This window comes from Equus caballus, chromosome 10, assembly GCF_041296265.1.
Source record: "Equus caballus isolate H_3958 breed thoroughbred chromosome 10, TB-T2T, whole genome shotgun sequence".
NCBI lineage: Eukaryota > Metazoa > Chordata > Mammalia > Perissodactyla > Equidae > Equus > Equus caballus.
In genome coordinates this window covers 81,048,187-81,071,923 of record NC_091693.1, presented here as the reverse complement: position 1 = coordinate 81,071,923, position 23,737 = coordinate 81,048,187, and positions in this window count along the sequence as shown.

Sequence of the window (23,737 nt, the reverse complement as noted above, 5' to 3'; positions counted from 1 at the left end):
TAACCACAGTTGGACTGAATTCGGGGACACAGCATTATTCATCTCAGCATCCCATCTCAATAGTTTAAATTTGCATTCAGGGATGTGTGTGTCTATCTTCTGTCAGGGCCACTCCTTGAGACACTTTTGGTGTGAATGATGGAGAGGCAAAAGGAGTTACTGGTGAAGACTAGCCAAACTCAAAAACAGTGTGAGTCTAACTACCCTCTCCAGAAAGCCACAGACATTTATAGGACCAAAGGTATGAGTCTAGGAATATTATATATGAAGCACCTATTCCAATGTCAGGAAAACTATGGGTGCTTACTAATTGGTAACAATTATTATTACCCACTAGAGACGATGGCGGAGTATAACTGGGAGAGTTGGTATACAGAAATGGGCTAAAGACTGTAGTTTAAATTTCCAAGGACTAGTCCTCTTGTCCATGTTCACATACACACACACACACACACACCCTGAAACATGAAATCACAACCGTGTGATTTAATAATATCTCAGATTTGGACATGTTACAATGTAGTTTTACATACATTATCTCACCTTGAGATTAACTGGGGACCTGGGGTAATTATCTTAAATTTACTACTAAAGAATTTGATTCAAGAAAGTCAAGTAACTTTTCTAAAGAAATTTTTATGATTTAATATGTGTGACGCAAAATAAGTATAAAGATTTTTTCCATCAAATTTGTTACATATTGGTGAATAATTTAAAGAAAAAAGCTGATTGATGTGTGTTTGGTAGCATCTTTTTAGAATAATTTTGGACATCTATGGTTGAAGTGTTCAAGAAAGAACATCGATCACTTTGGGATGAATTATTTGAACGACGTATGGAGAAAAGTTCTGATTTTTGTGCAAGGTCTGCATTCTAGACCAAGGCCATTTTTTCTAAAACATCTGAAATGAAACAGAGCTCCCAAACCCTGAGGATTGATTTCCTTCGAAAGACCACCTTCTTATCTACATGAGGAATTCATATTCCTTCCGTAACATTAGTTTGATCCCATATCAATCAAACTAATAATCTCAGCCTTGTTATGCTAAGAGAGTTGCCTTAAGCACTCTGCAAAGCTTCTCTACATTGACTGTCAATAAATGATGTCTCTGCCCTACTTGATTCCCTAAAGTTGGGGAGATAGGGCATGAAATAACAACAGCCAATCCCTCTCTAAATGCTTTACATGGAACTCTTTAATCCTCACAACACACCTATGAGAACAAGTACCATTATTAACCCCACTTTACAGATGAAAGACTGAGGCATAGAGAGGTTAAATAACCTGCCCAAGTTTACCTAGTAGATAACTAGCTGGGATAGAGACCCAGACATTCTGGCTCCACTCACTTGCAACGCCAGGGTGGTGAAGGTGAACATTTGGTTTCATCTTCACAGAGAAGAGGTTATTAAGGCTCAGATTGGAGAGAGAGCATGGGAATGAAGAGTTAACAGAAAATGCAAAAATTGGTTCTTAGAAAAATGTGATAAAACCTGGAGACTGGTGACTTTCATGAACTGAGAGCACGAGGACGCCAATGTTTCTAGTTATGGAAATAATAATGGAACCACTGAGTGAAATGGGGTGCAAATGTCTTGTGAGGAAGGAAAAAAATGACACCAGCTTGATCTTCAAGTATATTTTGAGTATATCCTATTTCTCTTTTCATTAGAAGAAATTCAATTTAATGGATGAATAGAGGGAGAGAGGGGAAAGGAGAGTGTTTCAAAGAATAAGGTTAAAGTCATCACAGCTTGACAGAATCTTAAAAATCAAAAAGCATGCCAGAATAGCAGGTATTTGAGACTTACTGTTAGAAACAATTTTATTTTAAACACATGTGCTCTCTTAATGATACTGCTAGCTTGGTGGCTGTACAGCCGGCCTTCAGCAGGAAGTGCTGATTTGCTTAATTCTATTAAGCCCGTAAGAAAGGTAAATCTGTCTCCTGAACTTAAAGGGCCTCTGCTCCAAAGTAAGTTTGACATTGGCCAATAATCGCCCTGACATTCCTGTGGCTTTGGCTGCTCTCGAAGCTGCTGAGTGGCACCAAAAGAAGAAGCCGAGTAAGAAGGCCTAATTCTAGCAAGAGCGCATCCTGTCGCTGCTGTGAAGAAAGAAGAGTATCCAAACAGCACAAGCACAGATGCTGCACAATGTGCTCCACCATGTTGGGTGCCCTTGGGGTGAGGGTGAGGAAAGTTCTCGAAGCTAACAGTGGTAAAATGGATGACGTGCTTCCTGAAGCATGTCTGAATCGAAGGAATTGTAAGAATGGCCTTTGAAAACTTCAAGATTCATGAAAGTGACCTATGAGAACTGAGCCAATCCGAAGAGTAGAAATAGTATTTTGATCACCATTTCATATCCAAAATACCATAAGACCTGGGCCTTAGTAAGTGGTCCCTAAGCATGTGGTACCATTGGAAGCTTGCTTCTCTGGAGGGTGATCATCTCGGTTTGCAGAGAAGAGTCTTGGCTTGCCTTTTGGTCCTGTTCAGTTAGCATGTGTCCAGTATTTTCATTTTTTCCGAGTATTATTATTAATAGTGATATAGACAAGTGAGGATAGGTCAGGTAGACCTCTACTTTATTTCCAGCTCCTGTCACTTTCTTACTGGCAATAGGTATGAGACACATTTGCACTGAAAGATGACCAGCAATACACCCTCTCTCTCCTTTTAATTTTTTTTATCCTTTCCAGATTCAAGGAGAATGTGCAGGGCATTCAGTTACGAGCAGCTAACTCTTTTGTCCTGCTGGTGGTGGAAGCAGTATTAGATGCTTCTCCCGCCCAGTCACTTACAGTAATAACCAGTTGTGTTGCATCCTGTGAGGCCTGCAAGATTCATAAAGCCACCAGGATCCCAGAAGGAAGAGTCATTGATATATATAAATATATATATATATATATCTCACATATGTGTAGAAAATAGAGACTGAGCAGCCCAGTCTTAAATGTATAGCAAGTAGTTTGAATGTTCTTGCTACAGTGATGTCATATGCCAATTGTAGATCTATAGCTATTTATCATATTCTTTGGTAATACTTTTTGAATTTTGTGACAAATCCTTCTGTCATCAATGACCTCAAAAAAAAAGAGCGTGTGATTAATTAAAAAAAATATATGTATGTAGAGCCAGCCCTGATGGTCTAGTGGTTAAAGTTCAGGAGTCTCGCCACTGCAGCAGCCTGAGTATGCTTTCTGGTCGCGGAACGACACCCTGTCTGTCAGTTGCTGTGCTTTGGCAGTGCTCACATAGCAGAACTAGAAGGACTTATAACTACTTACAACTAGGATATACAACCCTGTACTGGGGCTTTGGGGAGACAAAAAAAAGAGGGAAATTGGCAATAGATGTTAGCTCAGGGTGAATCTTTCCCTGCCCAAAAAAAAAAAAAGGCAATTAAAAATAATAAATAAATAAATAAGTAGATGTGTACTGAGTTTTCCATTCGTCTCCAAGGCCATAGTGATGTCACCGACCAGATGAAGACTAGGGGACAAAAAAATCTGCTAGGAAGTTGGCAGCATCAACCAAAATTGTTATTTTAGGAAGATTGCGCACAAAAGGACAATTTTACATATGTAACTACAAAAGGTGTGTCTGCATATCACTTTTTGAAGCATGAGTTTTCATTTAGATCAACTGACTGTTGGTTTAATTTAATGTTGCTCATTTTCAGTTCCAAGATATTGTGCATGCATGAAGCAGAACGTGATAGCAGAAAATGTGTGGCTCCATGAGCAGCAGAACTTCTCAAGTTTGAGGAACATCAGCTTTGTAAAAGCAGATGCTTCAAAATGAAAATTAGTTAATTCAAATAATGGTTCTCTTTTTTGCTGTTTTTTAAAAATTTATTTTGGGTTTTTTTTTTTTTTTTTTTTGAGGAAGATTAGCTCTGAGCTAACACCTCCTGCCAATCCTCCACTTTTGGCTGAGGAAGACGGGCCCTGAGCTAACATCTGTTCCCATCTTCCTCTACTTTATATGTGGGATCCTTCCCACAGCATGGCTTGACAAGTGGTGTGTAGGTCCGGGCCCAGGATCTGAACTGGCGAACCCCCAGATGCCGAAGCAGAGCACACGAACTTAACTGCTGCACCACCAGGCTGGCCCCAATGGCTTTTTTTTTCTCCCATATGGTTTCTGAATCAATGTAAAGCTTTTGGAATTTATTCTCTCAAAGGTAAAACATTTGATATCACTATGAATGTTAAAAGTGCCGTACTGAAGTCATAGCATTTGTTTTTGTAGTGATAATACGAATAGAAAATTTTATGGAGCACATTACCATGGTAACAGCAATGTCCTCACTAGGTCAAGAAACCTATGGAGAAGAAGTGTGTTTGGAATTGGTTGTAGTGGACGCAAAATTCATAGTTTCATCCAGACAAGACATGATAGTCTACCAACTGAAATAGAAGCTACAATGGGCAAAATCTATAAATATTTTCATATGTTCACAATCGGAATAACTAAACTTTTGTGACAAAACTAATATTGAGTAAAAAAATTTTCAGTGTGGCAGTATACTCTTTCCCTCTTTGCAGCCTCTCTTCTGTAACGTTTTAGCCTTTGAATTTCTACTTTATGAATCAACTTTAATGTTCTACAATGATGTTGCTATTTTTGTAAATGATTTCTCCAAGTTTTGGTTGCGTTTTGCTCAAAATCAGCTGCAAAGTTTTAAGGAAAGTATTCAACAAATGGGGTGGCAAGAAAAGTAACAACTTCAGGTCAAAGCTTTTAGCAAATTGAAATTGTCGAAAACAATATCTGGTAAACAGGAAGACATTTATCTCTACTAAAGCAACGGAGAGCTGAGCAAATTAAGGAATGAAATCACAATCAGTGTATGAAATTTAGTTTTGAAACTGCACAACAGCTTTGGAACATCTGAATGTGGGAAGAATTAGTTGATAGATCTCTCATTTTTAATTGAATAAATTTATATCCAGTATTAGAATAGAATAAAATTGAGAAAGCCTACGATTTTGCGGCATCCAAATTTGGTGAAACTTTCAGGCAAATCATAAACAGAGACAATTTATTTGACAAATGTTTTCTTATAAAAATATTTGTTGAAGGAAGCTACTCCAAATGGAGGCAAAAGAGCAGTGCCTGTGAAAATATTTGGGCTGAAATATTTACCCATTTCAGTGTAAAATAAATTGGACTTGAGACCATATTTCACCTAGCAGAATTTATTTGGAGATTAGCAGCTCCCTCAGCCCATTTAGAGAGAATATTTTCTTACCTCTTTTACAAAAACATGCTTAGTGAAGATGCCAAAGATTTCAATTTTTTTAATATAGAATTCTAATTCAGGAATATTGCGGGCAATTTTACGGAAAAAATAAAAATAGTAAGTCTGTATATTTAAAAACACATTCCTCTGGTTCCAGAAATGGTATTAGAGAGAGATTCAGCTAAGGAACTCATCAAAGTATGTGAATATGTGCCAAGAATATTCCTTTTCTAAGAGTTTATATTATTAATATAATCTTTTAAACTTCTTTAATGTATACAAATATATATTAGTTTTGTCTTTAAGAAAAAACTTCAATTTTGAAAGTAGTCTTTGAATAGAACTGCTTTGTAGGTCTAACATAATACAACAAAATTTCAGACAAAAATAATATTTTCAAACAACAAATAACTTTCCGAAAATTACATAAACTTAATTCTTTTAGTGTTCTCTTTCACTCTCAAATGTCTCCCCTAAGTTTTATGGGCATCCTTCTTTTGGGCATCCAGATCAGCTTCTGACCTCCGAGAAACAGCTATAACTTTTCTCTTTAGAGATGCTGGTACTTAATGTAAATCTAATATTCATATTAACTTCTACGAGAATATTGTGACCATGGAAGAATTCCTAAGGCTTCTAGGGAGAAGTAACGACATTAAGCCAAACTTTAGTCTATGAGAAATTCAGTGGCCTCATCATTCTGAGAGAGGCATATTCACCATAAAAAATACAGCAGTTGGTCAGTGTGAACTCTGGGTGGCTGTTAAATGTGGTTGGGCGAAATTTATGAGGTGGTGTTTCTCCACTTCCTGTTCAATCTTTTTTTTTGGCCAGGTCGCCAGTGCCCCAGCTGCTGCCTTTCAGTGACTGCAGTGTAGCTTTGAGTGGCAGTGAAATTATGTGTGATGCTATTGGCCAGTGATATCATAGTGGGCCCAGTGGTGATGAATCAAAGTCTGCGATTTTTTCTTACCGTATCAGATTACAAATCGCTTCATGGAATTTAAAGACTATTCCTTGTCGGGCTCGTCGGGTTCCCAGAAGAAGACACTCTTTTCATTCGCGCAACTGTTTGCAATAATTGAGAAGATAATTTGATCTTCATTTTATGCTTCAAATGAGTGAGGCAAATTTATTCCATACAGTAAAGAGCAAGCACAGGCTTTGATATCTGCATTTGGGACTGGAAAGAGAAAACCATAGGGCTCCTGTGGGACTTCCAGTGCCTGGTGGGACAAAGTGGGACGTTTACTAGGTTATCCCCAACCTCCATTTGCCACGTTTCTTTAGAAAACACAATCCCCCTTTAAAATCACGGCGACAATGCCATCTCCAAATCTGCCGCTGGAGTTTAAGAGAGCTCACCACCACTTTATTTCCATCTTAATCGCTGAGGAGTCACAGGCATTAGCCGACGAAATCTTCCCACCTCAAGTGGAAGTACATCACGAGGGCCGTGTGTTATTGGGCCAAAGACAGGCCATACCCTAGAGCTTCCGCTTTTCCCAGGCTGTGCTCAACCACGGGCCATGAATGAGTCACACACACCTACCGCAAGAGAAGGCTTTCCCGGACCTGAGAAAAGCTGAATATTACAGTTAGACATATTTTCACTTGTTATATACACATGATCCCGCTTCTCCTTTGATTTTCTTTACTCATGTTGCTAATCAAAATAACATCAAACAACACATTGCAGCAGTTATACACGTTACTGCCCTGGAATAAAAATCTGAAAATGACAGCTTCTGAGATTATTAATTAAAATAATAATGGTAGTGATAAATAATAGTAATAATAATCATAGCAACACCAATATATACCAGGCATGATGCTCAGCATTTCACACATCATTTAATTTTCACAACTGATTCTTTAAGATCAATACTATTATTATCCCCATTTTACAGATGAGGAACTAAGACACAGAAAGGTTAAGTCACTTGCTCAAGGTCACACAGCTCCCAAGTGAGAGAACAGGGAATTGAATGAAGCTGCCTGCATCGCCTGTCATGCTCATAATCACAGGCTATACAGACTTGTTTTACCTCGGGTTTGCGTCTCTGGAGAAACACTGCGCTAATATGCTGAACTATCTTTTCAGTATCTTAATTAGGTTCACTGGCACTTTATTAAGGTTTTCCCATTGCAGATAAGCCATACTATTCTCATTTTTTGGTGTGTTTTGCTTTTTTTGTGTTTTTGCATGTGTGTGATAATTTTTCTTTTTTCTTTTCTATTTGTGTCAGATTTTATTAGTGTTTTACTACTTTCATAAAATAACTAGGAAGTTTTCCATATTTTCGATGTTCTAAGACAAATAAAAAAGCATTTAACCTTTAAAAGATTGAAAAAAACTAAACATAAAACTCTTTGAATCTCAATATTTTCTTGGAGTTAATGAGTACACAGCTGTGCAAAGTGTCCTCTTACAATTTTTAATATCTTCCATATTCATTTAAATTACAAATATTTATGAGAGTCTGCTACACCTCTGAGGTGCTAGGTCATGGATAAATGAAACGAATAAGATGAAGCCCTGAGAATTAGGGAGTTTATTATCAATTTGGTTTTTATATTTCTTTTTGATTTCCAACATTATTTGTGTTGTTTTAATTTCTTGACTAAAATTTAAACAAAATTTTGTCCATTCAGTTTGTTTTATTTTACTTTTCCCCAAGAATCAGTCCCCATCTCATCAGTACTCATTAATAAATTAATCATTTATTAATTTTACTCTTTATTTCCTTTTTTCTACTTTCTGAGTAATTGACTGGCGTTTTTATTTATTTTCTTCTAAAACAGAAAATTTTTTAAAATTTCAAACTTTTTGGCGGAATGCTTAATTGCCTTCTTTTTAAACAATACACTCCCATAAATCAAGACAATTATTTCTGAACGTAACATTGGTTGCATCCTACACATCTTGATATTAATATCCTTACTTTTCCTGAAATTAAATTGCATTTATATTTTTTCCTTTTATTGTCTCAGTTGTAGGAAAAATATTTAAGTATATATCAAGATAATAGGATGTTTGTGTTTACAACTTTGATTTTAAATTTGGATATGTCTATATAATGGTCAAATGTTACCTAAAAACTATTATTTAGAATTTGTTGAGAATTTCAGTATAGTTCATGACCATATGTAAATATGATATGTTTGCTTGTAGAATTCAATGTTTTATACTTCTTAATCTATTAGCATCATGTTAATCAAATCCTCCGTCATTAGGTTTTTTAAATCACATTTGACCCAAACTCATAGATAACAATATTAATTTCTAGTACTACAGTGTCTTTCAGTGAATTTATTCCTGCATACATCACTGTTAGTCTTCATTGTGAATTCTGTTATCAAAATAGTACGATCCTTCTTGTCCCGTTAGCTTGCATTGCCATTCATTTTACTTTGTTGGATTTTCATACAGCCATGTCTGGTACCTATTTATACTTGCCTACTAAGCCATTATCATCAAATATTCAGTCAATTTTCTGTACTATTTTGGTTTTCATATATCTCTCGTAAGCAACATGCAGTTGAATTTGTTTATTAAATAAATCATCTTGTCCTTTATTGAAGGAGGTTAAATAACCTATATTCAGTGTTATTGGTGAGGTTTGTTTTTCTGTCATCTTAATGGAGTACTTTCTTTTTGTTTTGTAAACATCGTTTCTATTTTCCTTGTGGTCTTTCTACGATATGATTGATGTTTTCTTTGTTTGTATCTTCCAGTAAAATTCTATGAGTGTTTATCTTTAAGTTTCTCAAATCAACTCAAACAAATATTTCTTTAGAAAATCAAAGCAGGAAAGAAAATATATGACGTTTGATTTTATAAGATTTAGAATTTGGGATTTTTTACTCTCTTCTGCTCTTATGGCCAGTTTCATAAATTTAATCAAGAATTATAGATTTCAACAAATATTATGAAATGTTAATGTTTTAAAATTATTTATGGCATTTGCACTCGAGTTTTTAAATTATGGTTACCATAATTAATTCAGTCTTGCTTCCTTTACTGAAATGAGTGCAGTGTTTACTGCAATTTTTTTTTATGCCATGAGTGTTTTACTCCTTAGTGTAACTGGAATACATTCTTTTTTTTCCCCCATGAGGAAGATTGGCCCTGAGCTAAAATCTGTTGCCCATCTTCCTCTTTTTGCTTGAGGAAGATTGTTGCTGAGCTAACATCTGTGCCCATCTTCCTCTATTTTATGTGGGATGCCACCACAGTGTGGCTTGATGACTGGTGCTAGGTCCCTGCCCAGGATCTCAAGCTGTGAACCCGGGCCACCGAAGCAGAGCATGCAACCTTAACCACTATGCCACCAGGCCAGCCGTTGGAATATATTCTTAAGAAATTTTTCCAGAAACATTTATGGGTGGCTCATTTTCTTTGTTCTTATACACCTGAGGATATTTTCCTGTGGCTTCCACATATTGAATGTGTACTAAATTATTCATATATAAGCTCCATAAAATCATTTCATTTAATTCGGGTATTTAGTGTTATGGGTAATTTTGAGATCAACTCAATTTGTGTGAGTTGTTGATAGCCTGTTCTTTTATCTGTTTAGATTTTTAAAAATTATTTAGTCTTAAAATTTTTACATGTTGGCACCACATGTCTGAGATATGGGTATCTTGTTATTCTTTTTTGGCCTGGGGTAAAAACCTATTCTCTTTTCAATTCAGGACATCTCTTTAATCATATGTTTGATAATTGTTTTTTGTTTTATTTGCTTCTATTCTTTTTAAATTGAATGTGTCAATCCTATATTTTATATGCTCTCTGTATTGTTTTGTTTGTTACTTGTTCTCATTATTTTCATGTAATCTTTATGTTAAGGAAAATTTTCTCAAATTTGGTTCTGTATTATTAATTCAATTTTCTGCTTCCATAATTCTTTTTACTTCTTTCGGTTAACTTTGTTTTTCTGTTAATATGCTGATAGTTTTATTATATCCTTTTTATTATATTTTTTACACTTTTAAATATTTTTCTCATTTCAGTTCAAACACCATGTCAACTAGCTAACAATCAATTACTTCCTGATGTATCTTTGTTAGTTCTCTTCTTTCTTCATAGAAACACTGTTTTATTAAAAACTCAAAGCAGATAGTTTATGTTTTGTTCCGTTTCCATAGGTAAATTACCTTAAGAATATGACTTCCCTAAGAGTCTTCAGGGTATCAATTAGCATCTGGTTCTGTGAATATGGGGAAGAGAATTCAGAAATCCAAGCAGTTTTTGTGCATCAGAATTAAACAGAGAGAGCTCTTAAAAAATTAATTTCTGTGCCCCTCCTCATTGACCCTCTGATCAAGTAGGTCTATGAATGGGCCCAACTGTATTTTGTGTTTGTTTTCGTTTGTTTGTTTTTACAGATCCACAGATGATACTTAGGCAAGTTTAAGAACCACTGGGCTAAAGAATCTTAAGGTCTTCATAGAGGAGATGCACTTGGAAACTATATCCTCCTACCTCTCTCCTGGATGCAACCCTTCAAAGAAGACTTTTATGTACCTCAGGTTTTAAGGTAGAAATATACTTCAGCCCATCCATCATTCTCTTTGAAACTAATGACATAGGTTCTTTAATTCCAAGAAAATAAATGAGCTGCCACCTCCCACTAGATTTGACAGCCACTTTTCCTTCCACATTAGCACTGCTTGTGCTCCTGAGACACTGAAGGAATATGGTAGCAACCTTTTATTGAGTGTTTAGGTTTTGTACACGTTCTCTCATTTAATCTTCCTAACAACTCTAAGATAATATGTAGTATTATCTTGGTTTTGAAGCTGAATTAAAAGGGACCTAGAGAGGTTGAACAAATATATTCAAGATCACACAACTGGCGAAACCAGAAGAAGAAGAGAGATCATTTAGCTTCAAAATCTAGTCTCTTATCCATTGCACCACATGGTAAAATGATGCCCTGGAGGAAAAATGAAATAATACACTATATCTCTCAGGGCTTCCTTCTCCTTCACTGCAGCAAGAACATGATCTACTGGGCCCCTGGCAGTGTGGTGAGAGTGCACTTTATGGAAAGAAGCCAACATTCAGTATTGAAGAAAAGGAAAGAATGGGTGCCCAGCTACACAGATGCAGATGGTCTTCAAAAAGAAACCAATTTTCAAGAGCAAATGGTTATTAAAGTGTAACCAACCTCAAAAGATTTTGGAAAGGAAAATCGTTATATGTGAACAGATTATGCTCTTTATCTCTCATGCAAATATTTGGCACTGGGAAAGAGGCCAAGTGTAACATCTGTAAACAGTTTGGTACTGTCCATTGCACTCTCAATCAACAGTACCGTTTGAAAGCTTGTCTTCTTGTCGCTCATCTCGATCTTTTAGAAAGACTTTTCTTCAGATGCATAAAACACGTGAGAGGTCAGGTCACAGTGGGAATTTTCTCTCATGAGGCAAATGTTTCGCATATCCAATGAAACTTATGATGTCAGTAATTAAGGGATTTAAAATACTTACAGAACAAAATAAAGATGGAAAAGAAATATTGCTGAAGCAACTACTTAAGAAATGAAAAATTTAATCAGACGTTATTTAATATCATGTGCACAATATAGAAATTATTGTCTGGATTTAAAAATATGTCTTTTGAATTCAATTTATAAAAAACAGTTGTATAATCACATCCTTTTACAAGAAAAGAAGAGAGGACAAAATTAACTTGAGATGATTTAAGTTACAATGGTGTATCCATTCATACCTCGTGTTTAATAAGTAAAACGAAATGAAGCCAGCCAAACCTCTGACATTGTGTACATTTTTGTTAACCTTTTAGCTAGTTGCTCTAGTATCTCATCAAAAAATTATACTCAAAAAAAATCGTGATACTACAAATTATAAATTTATTTTGACATACTTGGTTGATTTTATTTTCCCTAATATACCCAAGATGACGGTACTTCCCAAAAGTTTAAGCATATGTAAGGTCAGAAGTCATGTAAGACCTGTTAACATGGATGCCTGGGGTCTTTGAATGTGATTTCTGGAAGAGAGTAAAGGGTACAGGTAAAAGGTGACTCCCCAGTTGGTTCTGATGAGCTCGTAGGTTGGAGGTGCTCTGATCCAGATGGACAACCTTGCTTTACAGCTGAGGAAGTAGAAGGACAGAGAAGCTAAGTAAAATCAAATGGCATAATAGTGACAGAGGGAAGTGTTGATGCAGCCAAGTTTCCAATGTTCATTTCCACATTCAGGTAGAGATCAGCTTCTCTAACAGATTCCTAGAACAGAGCTCAGTTCATTTATAGTCAAGGAGCTCTTTGCCCACATAGTGCTCTTTGAGAGAAGTCCCACTCATCAACAAACATGCCTATGATAAGCCCTGTCTCTGGGCCACCAAATCACTTCTCTGGGGTTAATGCCTTAAAGACTATTGCTAAAGTGAATATATGCTAAGTGCCCTTGAATTATTTTTGTCTTAACTGCTTTTCCAGATCAACTGGATATTACCTTAAAAATTCACCAAAGAATTGAGTTTATAAATGGTCAACTAGGCAATAAAAAATGACAATCAATATGTCCAAGTTCCAGTCCTCAATTATGCTTCATACTAGCTGTGCAGATTGTGAAATTTTCCCGTCCTCTCCAAATGGTGACAAAAATACCTACATCTCAAATGTTATAAGTACTTTATAAGATAAAGGAATTTCTAGACACATGATAATTTATTGTAGTTATTATTCTTTTGGGATTCATGAAGATATCTCATCCTAACACAATTATAGTCTTATCTGGGCCTCAGGTCTCCTCAAAGTCCATTATTAGGGATTAGTTCTTTTAATTAAGCATTGTTTTCTCTAGTTATCAACATTTTTTTAAAGCAAAGCCTCCTGACGACTGCGTATATTAAGTTCTAATAAATCACAATCTTTGTATAAATGTATCTACTTTAAATATTTCCAAGATGAGAAGAGCCAGGAGAGTATGTACTCTAGAGTCCATGATGAGCAAGGGTCAAGACACAGGAGAGAGAGTGTGGAGAAGAGGATGGAAAAGACGAGAAATGAAGATGCGAAAGAGATAGGAAGAGCATGGATTGCTGTGCAGGAGAGCATCTCTAGATATTTGCCAATGGAGGTTTAAAGGCCCTATTAGGAAATAGGGATGGAGGGAAGGACAGAAGAAACAAAGTGTTGAAAATAGTTCTCCAAAAAAGGTTGAATAAGTGCTCAAACAAACCACTGACTCACAGGAAATGGAGACATTGCAGATTCCTGGCACGTTACAGCACTCTGAGCTCCAAGTCATCCCTAAGAAGTACTTGGGTACCCAATATCTAACCTCTCTTTAGGACTGAGACAGCAAAACTCTATGATGGCTGAAAGCGGAACTGTTTTTAAATATGTGACAGTCTCCTTTGTGAACGCCCACTATGTTTAATCTATGTCCTGGGGTCAAAGTCAAGAATCAATATGTTCACATTACAAAAGGTACAGTGATTTCCTTAAAATATTTCTCGAGCCTCTTCTGTGTGCAGGACAAAAAGGCAGCACATGTGGTAGGTAAGCTGGCAGGCTACGCAGTTAGACTGCTTGAGTTCAAATCCCCACTCCACCACTTATTATCTCATGACCATGAACAGATTCATTAGTCCTCTCATGACTCAGTTTACTCATCTGTAAAACAGGAATAATAATAACTGTATTCATAGGATTGTTGTGAGGATTAAATAAAATATTACCTACAAGGCTATAGTATTCAGTATATGTTTTTATTATTATTTCTACGTGTGAGGCACTGTGCTAACTGTAGGGATATTAGAATGAGTAAGATGCAGAGCCTTATTCAATTCAAGTCCATCGCAGACGCCGGCTTGAATCTAAGCTGTCCTTATCAGTGGTCCTTGGATCTGACAGATCAGTTGGTAGGGTGATCCCAGAAGTCCATTTGCAGAGACAACTCGGGAGTTTCCAGTATAAACGTCTTAGAAATTTTAGGGGAGAAGACTTTCCAAATGCAGTGCTGTATCTGTCATTTGCACTAATGTTGACACTCAGCTACCTTTGGAGTCAAATCTGTCCTGTGGATGGAGACGAGTCTGGACAGTAAATTAAAAGCCCTGGAAGGCTCTGGGTCTGGGAGGGATGATATGGGCCATTCAAGCAGTGACAGAGTACACCACAAAAATGGGAGAAACAAAATCTCTCCATTGCCCTACAGACTACTGCACAGCTCAGGACTGCCCCAGCTACTGCTGACTCCAGCGAGCAGGGGGATGTGGCAAGTTAGCAGTGTGAGACAACCGCGCTTAGCAAAAGTGGCAGATTCTACATGACAATTTACTGGACAGTTGTTCTGGCCTGTTGATCAGTACTTGTGAGACATTTTTTGGGAAATCAGAAGTACGAGGGATGGGGGAGTCATTTTCTAAAGAGTCGGGTTCCTGTGTGAGCCAGTATGGGGCATCAGCCTCTGGAATAATGATATTACTTTAAATGGGAGCCCTTTTGATTTCACAGACTGGTACTTCTGGTCTGGGGTAGTTCAGTTTATATTAAGGGAGAATTTAGTGATTAGAGAGGTTTCAAAATGGAATGTAGCGTCAATAACTGGAGTTGGTCAAGCAGAATGTGAAGAGACACTCAGTGGACATACATTAGATAGAGGACTAGCGTGAAACATAAGAATAAATGACCTCTTAAGATCCTTCCTAACTTTGAAATTCTTGGACTCTAAAATGATCTAGGACTAGAGAAAAGTTCTTTCTATTCTCAGAGTGCCTGTTTCTCTTGCAGACATTTTGATGAGTGTATTATCAATCTTGTGTACAGATAGAGTTTGCCTGCATTACAATGACAGCCTACTAGGACATGAGATGTTCCATGTTAGGGACCAGATCTCATTCACCTTTTTATTCTCAGCAGCGAGGACCAGTCCTGGAGCTGGGGCTGCAGAATTGAATGGAAGTGTCTTCGCTCTTAGATTGTTTTCTTTTAAATTCTTATGTTAATGGTTTTGTTAATTTACTGTTTAGTGATTCTCCATGTTATTAGGCTCAGAAAACATTTTTCTATAGTGGGTAAGATATGAATACTAAGGCAATAGACAAGTATTACTTGAGAAGTAATATGTAAATAAAAACCTTTCCACATATACGGTTTACTGACCTTTGGACATTATTTTGCACATATGGGGCAAGAATATATACATATATTTTTTAACTTAGCTCAAATATTTAGGCAATCTGACATTTATAAGTCAGATTCATTTGATGTTTTTATGATGGTTATTATGATGGTTATAATAATTTATTGCATAACTTGTTCTCTTTCTTTTCTTATCTGTAGCTTCTTTGTGACATGCTATAGTGGACAGAGACTTAAAATGTTAATCATAGCAGGGACATTTTTTGGAGGGACTAAGGGAGGGGGTAAGTATTTTAATATTGATCAAAGTTTTAAGCCAAAAGCATGAAGCCCTGATAATGAAACTTCTGGTGTTATCCCGTACGTGCCAGTATTCCTGGAAGATGTGGATCCCCATTGACTCCTCAAGCACCTACACAGACAAAACGTGTTTGGAGAAGTCACTTAACCTCTCCAGGCTTCAGTTTGCACATTTACAAAGTGAGAGCAGTGAATTAGGTGGTGTTTGAGGCTGTTCTTAGTGTTAGCGTTTTATGCTGCTTCAGTTTCACCTTTTCTTCTCTACTTCATTTCATTGTATTCTGAAGGCATCAATGACAGAATAAAATTTCTTTTACAGATTTGTAAGTTTTTTCTCCCGAATAGCAATAACTTCCGAGTTCATTGCTTGAAAAAGAGCAACAAAAGTGAGGCAAACGGATAGAGAAGCAAATGAACAAAGGAGAGACGGGGCAAAGGCAGCGCCAGTCCCTCTTATGAGTGTGGTGTTTTATCCTTTGGGTTTTAAAGAGAAATTAATCATTTTCTCTTGGAATGTTCATTTCAAACACATGTGAATTGTGACCAAATTTTATCTCCTGCCACTGCCTCCACTGGGAAGCTTCTGGCGATAAATCTCTATGTCAGTATACACTGTCTCCTAGAATTGCAAACATGTCGGAATGAAAAAATCTGGGCATACTGGAAATAACCGGGAAGGGTCAGGGTCATGCTGTATGAAACATTTTTTTATTCCACTAAAGAGAAATGGCAAGCTTTATGTACGAATTCAGAGACAGCGTTTTGGGGAATACAAAATGATAGCCACTTAAAGTCTAAGAAGAGCACGGAGAAACTACACTGGAAAATTTTGTATATTTTGATCATTTTGTTTTTAGATCAAAAGGAAGGGAAAGTGCAAAGCTTCATGTGAGATACTGATATTTTGGGAACATTAGAGGGTGCACTAGGCACTAGAAGGCACAATATCTGGTTGGGCAAGAGACCTGGGAACCAAGGGGTCACTCCTTGACTATTTTTCTCCAGTCCCAAGCAGAGAAAGCTCTACTTACTGTAAATGGCTGGATGCCAGGCTACTATTCAGGGCAAAAACGAGGCCTATTGAAAAGGACCGTGTCCTATGATGGCTCTGGGTAGCATGTTATTTATACCTACTTGGCAAATGTTATTAAATAATAATGATGAACGTCCTCAGATGAGAAAGGGGAAAGGAGGGATATCCAAATGTGCGTGCACAGGGGAGTAAACACACCAGAGATTGGTACAAAAAGAGACTATGCAGAGATTTGCTCAAGGTCACAGGGGTAACTGGAGAACCCTATCTCATAGAGTCAGAGAAAAAATAGTTTAGCTTGACTTTTTGAGTTAATTACGGAATATTTAAGGGACTAAAAGGTGTAAAGAATAATACAATGATCATTCATGGAGCCACCGCCTCTTTCTTAAATAACATGTTACTAATGCAGTAAACACTGGTGTGTAAGTCTTCCCAAAAGCACTCTCCTCTATCACCCCAGAGTAACCAATATCCTATATTGGTGATTACTGTTTCCGTGAAGTTCATGTAAATATACATGCAATGTATGTTATATGTATTACACATATACATATATACACATGGAGGTATGTCTTCTTAAATACTTCTTAAGGGCCCATTCTTAAACGATACGCAATATTCGTTCCAAATTTTTAAACCATACTTAAAGTTGTCATTCCTTAATATTCTTCTGCAACCTGACTTTTAAAATTTTTTTGCTCAGTATTGTTTGTGAGACTCCTACATATTCGTCCATGTTCCTTTAATTCTCTCTTTTTGTCTACTGCATTTCATTGTATGAATACACAGCAAGTCATCTATTCCTACTCGTATTGCGAGACATTTGAGTTGTTGCTAATTTTTTGCCATTGTAAACAATGTTTTTATGAACTTGTTAGTATTTTTTTAAGTTTTCAAAGGTATGCCTGGGAATGGGATTGTTGGGTTTCAGGAGATATATATGTACTTTATTAGAATTTGCCAAATTGCTTTGCAAAATATCCATAGCATTTACATTTACTGTCATTGCCAGTTTAGTCCTATTTGCCCATATTCTGGATTTCTTATGGATATATTATCACCTCATTTTATTGAAAATGTTGGCTGTGAATTTTTTTTGTTTTCCTTTTCTGTTTCCTCTATATTTTTAAAGGGTCTTGGGGGCATTTTATAACCAAATTGCCACTGTAATCTTGACTAGAAGCCATAATCTTGACTTTTGCTTAAACCAAACTTTAAAAAAGCAAACTTTAAAAAATTTCTTTTGAAAAGCAAAATTTAAAAAATAGTCAGTGATTCTATCACTACAGATATCAAAAAAGCATAACATAATAAGCATCTCATGATTTTAGAAAACACTTATATAGAAAAAATGTTGCTATAATCAATCTAGTTTTATTATTTATCTACAGAAGTCTAATTTCATAACTCATCTATTCTTCTAGAAATACGAGAAATCCACATGAAAGTCTTTTTCTATGAGATTAACATTCCAACTGGACAAATAAAATATAAAAATAAGTAAACAGTTATAATTTGAGGGCCTGAAAATCTCTAGCAAATAGGTAATTTATCTGTAGAAACTGTAAAATTTATACATACATTAAGGTAATGATTGTTTTAAAAAAGTGTTTATAACTAGGAAATCAAATATTCATTAAATGAACGAACAAGTAACTTTTCTTACTATACTTCAATTTCACTATGGTAAATGCAACAACTGTGGTTATTTTGTAAATGTGAGGTCACAAATCTAATATTTCAGAAACTTTATGTTTTCCTGATATACTGATATTATGCAGTGCTCTTGCCAGATAAAGGATGAAACTTTTCATATGCTCTCATAATCAGAGATTGTAGATGTGGATAAGAGAAACAAATGCAATAATATAGCTTTCCATTCAACGGGGCTTTTTTCCTATAAAAGAGATTTTATTAATTTAGTCAAGCACAAACACTAAATAATCCTATATTTGGAAAAATCTCACTTTAAAGGTGGCACTAAAGAGTTAAATGTATGACAACATTTTCTCCTAATCAATTTGCAATTTCTATTAATTATTAACTTCTGTTAATATTATTGATTCATTTATTTACTCCAAAAAAGTTAATGTGTGAGTGGTTGTTTTCCTCACACAACAATAATTATATTTTCTTCTTTTGCAGAATTTCTCACATTGTCCAAGTGTTCCGCTAAGAACGATCTCTTCTCCTTTCTTGGAGATTCAAAGTACACTATCATATTAAAGACGGTAAGAATTTCTCCAGTAAAGAAACTTGTTTAATCCATCATTTTCTAAATTTATCTGACCACAGAATTATTTATTCATGTTACAGCTTGTTAAGCCCTTGCGTTGCTTGTATACCATGGAACATAGTTTGGGAAACATTGCTTCATTCACAGGCTCTTCTGTAAAAAAGACATGTTTCAACTCATACACTTCTGAGCTACGTGAATATTTGGCACCAAAAGACTTTACAGGCTGTCTCTTTACAATAAGAAAGTAATAAGTGCCTGCTGTAATTAATAGAACTTGATTCTTCTGAACTGATCTCCTATTTTCTTTTTTATCTAATAGAAGGAAAATATTTCATAACAAGATCCCATGATTTTGCAGTAAGATAATATGAAAGAGTCACGTGAAAACCTTTGGTTATTGTTTCCCTAATACGAAGGAAATATTTTATTCTTTCCCAGGCATAAAATTTGTACTGCCTATTTTGAAATACCTTGAGGCATGTCAGTATATTTATAGAACGACAGGATGGAAAGGAATGGCTAAAATCTCATGTTACGTTTGGCTATAATGGCCAGGGGTTAGTTCCAACTGATTATTCATCCAGGTTCAGTTACATGGGTCTATAGCCTTGAATTTTTGAAAAAGAATTAGCACTATGAGACTGAAAATAAAGTGGGGCTATGTGTTAGCAGGTGAGGGGAGCACTGTGGGAAATTGATTGATTTATGCATTCAGTCATCAAATATTCAGTCCCAGATCTCACACATCTCATCATCTTCCACACAATAAACAACCCCAACGCAGAGTGATGTGGTCATATTTCATAGGAATGTAAGAACCACCTCTAACATGGATGCGAATGGAGAAGTTGAGACTAGTGTTTAAGGTGAGAGGAGTGCCAACCAGGACCCTCATTCACCACCTTGTCCTTACCCTGCTGTTCTCTGTATCTCAGAAGGACTCACTTCAGCAGGCTGTTTCCTAGCCTCCTGAGTCCGCTGATCTCCTGGAGGCTATGGACTGTGGTTGGCACAAACACAAGGGAAGCAAGGAGGCAGGTTATTTTTGTGACTCCCATTCCTACCAGGCAAGCTGTGCCAAAATTCCAGCTTCCTCAAGTTGAGTCCAGTAATGTCATCTTCTCCCTTTGTCTCTTAACCTTAGGAATAGTTTCCTGCTTTCCCTACTCTCAGAGTGGACCCACTCAGTCCTCCTTGGATCCTTAAACTCTTCCTTCATATGCAAAGTCAATTTCCTGTGCTAATTTCCCATGTTTTAAATACTCAGAAGGGTTTATATCTGTTTTTCTCTTTGGATCCTAACTGATATAGAAGGCTTCCTAAAGCAGGTAAAATCTGAACTAAGTCTTTTAAGGTTAATAGGCATTATCCAAGCAAATAAGAGAAGTAGAACATTTGTTTAAACTTAATGACAAGAGTCTAAATTGGAGAATGTCAACTCTGCTTCTTAAAACTAGATAGTGGTCAGTGTATCATGGTGTCCTCATTGTTTTCCCCAAATTCTAGTCTGTGGCAACCCCAAGGAGCCTATCTAAAGAAGAGTCTCATTAAAAGAAATTAACAGTAGAAACCTATTTTTAATTCCTTGTTATTCTTTTGAGCAAGATGGAAAATGCAATTTTTTTTGGCATTGAGCTTGAACCAAATTCACCTTATCCTAATTGTAGATCTCTGTGGATGTAGCAAGGGGGAAAGAAGGAATGGGCTGGTATCTTTTCATGCCTATTCATCTCATTAAAGACAACCTCAATTAATTAAAGACATTCTAAATATGTTCAACTTTAAAGGGAAAGAGTTTTTTCAATGACTTAACCCTTTTCCTCTCAGAAAACTCTAGGAACTTCTATGAAAATTGTCCACCTCTTCTCACCTGTGTTCAACTTACCAAGAGATAAGACGTGGCAATTTCTGTAGAACCAGAAATGTTGTCCTGTTGTACAAGTTTCCTAAGATAATGGAAAACTCTATCTATATAATAATAACGATCATATAAGTGTTTCAAGCAGAGCAAATAAATTTCCAGAAATAAATATATTCTGGCATATTTTATTTTGATAATAATATAATGAGATTTTAAATAACAGCCTCCTTCTAACAGAGAATATGTACATCCAACTTACCATGTGCCCAGTTATGGTTCTTTAGGAATGAACTACTCTTGAGAATATCCAGTGAAAGTCAGTGCTACTCTATTAATGAAACTGCCCTTCCCATCAGAGCTCACAGAAAGGCAGCATTACTATCAGGGGAGACCATGAACTCTGAAGCCAAAAGGAATATTGTTTAGAATCATGGCTCCTTCACTTGTTTGATGTGTGATCTTAGGCAAGTTTCTCAATCTCTAGAACTCTTTTTCTTGATTTGTGAAGTGAGAATAATAACGCCTATCTTTCAGAGTTAGCATGACGATTACATAATGAAATATAGGACACAGTTGGTAATCAACAAATGCTAGAATCTTTAATTCTCTTGTCACATCTGCAAGTGAAGTTTGTTAACATGTGATAAATGTTAGCAAGGCCAAGTATGTTTCCTGGGTAAAATGGAAATTAAGGAGGAGTGAAAAACAGTAGTAGCCTACGTATAACTACATCAGATGAGGGAGTCATCTGTTTGTTGATTTATTCATTGATTCATTTGTGTATTCATTAATTTTTATCTACTATATGCTAACATTATGATTGGTCCTATGATTTGAAAATGAACAAAACATGGTCCTCAAGGAGGAAAGAGCTAAATGAAGAAGCCATATGGAAGGATGTGCCTATGATAAGAAAATGCACTAAAGGTCATGAAAAATATCAGAGGGGCGACAACGGAGTTTGGGAAGCGCAGGGAAGGCTTTCTGGAGATGCTACTCAGCCAGAATTATCCATATGAAAACTAAAGAGAAGAAAATTTCATGCAGAGAAAGCAGAATATTCGAAAGCCCAAAATTGGAGCAATGAGATGCCATAGTTAATTTTCATGTCAAGTTGGGTAAACCAATGTAACTCTCTTGATAGTTCCTGGAGTAATCTTTTCCAAATCTTTCCAAACATGCAATTTTTTAAATGACTTTTGCTGGATATATTCTATTTGCTATGTGTTCCTCTGAAAATGAGAAGATAAAAAGTATATCCAATGACCTAATGAGATGACCAATACTAATTCCAATACTGTGATTATTAACCATGACAGTGAGAATTCTCTTTATTTAAAAATCACTGTATTGTTGACAGATACTGAACTTCTATTCAATTGTATCCTCATTTCTTCTATTGCTTGTGACTACATTTTGCAAACTGGTAGACAAGAAGTCTGATTTGATTCAAAGCTGTGTTTTTTGGCCCACATAGCTTAAACAAATGGAAATAACATTTTTCTAGAAAATTCACGTAAAATATGAGTTTATAATTTCTTGTGAAGAGTCAAAAGTTCTGGCAATGCTGAATCCACATTCTTGCCTGGCTAGACTGGAGGCGCTGACGGAGCCTGCCCTCTTTAAGTCAGGCAGGAGCTTGTTTGCCATCAATAGCACTTAGGGGCTGCAAACCCTGGACCTTATGCCCTGCAGGCTTCACTCATTTGCAAAAATATCTGCCTGGCTGCATGAAGCATTTTATTTTATAAGCCTGGCCTAAATGTCTCTGGTTTTATCTGGATTTTTTTTCCCATCCTTTTTCATTCTTCAATTTACTACCTTGCATTTATCTCTGATGACTTTGTCCTGTTTCTGTCAGGCTCTTTCCAGTAAAATGAAGTTATATTTCCTTTTAATAGTTAAAGATTAACTCAGCGAACAGCGTAAATAATAAATAGCTTTTATGTTTTAAATGTATTTGTTTTAATGGGTGTTTTGCTTGTATTAAAAATGCAAAATGAGGCTGAGATTACACATCAGGCAGTGTATAGGCACAAATGGACTTTTTACACAGTGTGAACCTTTTCAGAAGTATCATGTTGCATGAATCCTAATTTCTTCCAAGATATATTACTTCTTGCCACACACAATGAAAGCCAAGGGTTTGGTTTGGATAAGCAATGTCAACTCAAAAATGTCTATATATTTTAATTTATTAATAGTCTGAGTTTAGATTCAACTGGTTGGTGGTGTGCTTGACGTGACTCCCCTAACTGTGTATTTAAGCCCCATTGCTGATGCTGAATAACATGAGAGTTTTAAGATTTATAAATCAGATTCGATTGAACTGAAACATCCGGTGAAACAAAATGTTAAAACATACAAGATAAAAAAGATAAAAACCTCATTTTCTAATGTAATATGTTAACATAGTTTTGTGTGTATATATAACTTACAAGGGATATATATATATAATTAACAAATATCGCTTATAAGTTATATGTGTAATTTATATACACTTGTGTTTCACTTAACGATGGGGACACATTCAATCTGAGAAATGCATCATTAGGTGATTTGATTGTTCTGCAAACATCATACAGTGTACTTTCACAAACCTAGATGGTATAGCCTACTACACACCTAGGCCATATGGTACTAAGCTTATGGGACCACCACTGTATATGTTGTCTGTCACTGACTGAAACATCATCACGCGGTTCGTGATATATAAGTTATATGTACATGTAAATAACTTGTAAGTGGCTACATTAGTGCATTGTCTCATTTGATCTTAACAACCTTAGTTGGTTGGGTAACTATTACGATTTTCCTTTAGCTTGTAAGAAAACTGAAGCTCACTTAAGGTAAGCAATCTGCCAAAATTCAAAATTCAAGTAGATAACAAGTACATCTGGAACTGAAATCCAGGCTTCTG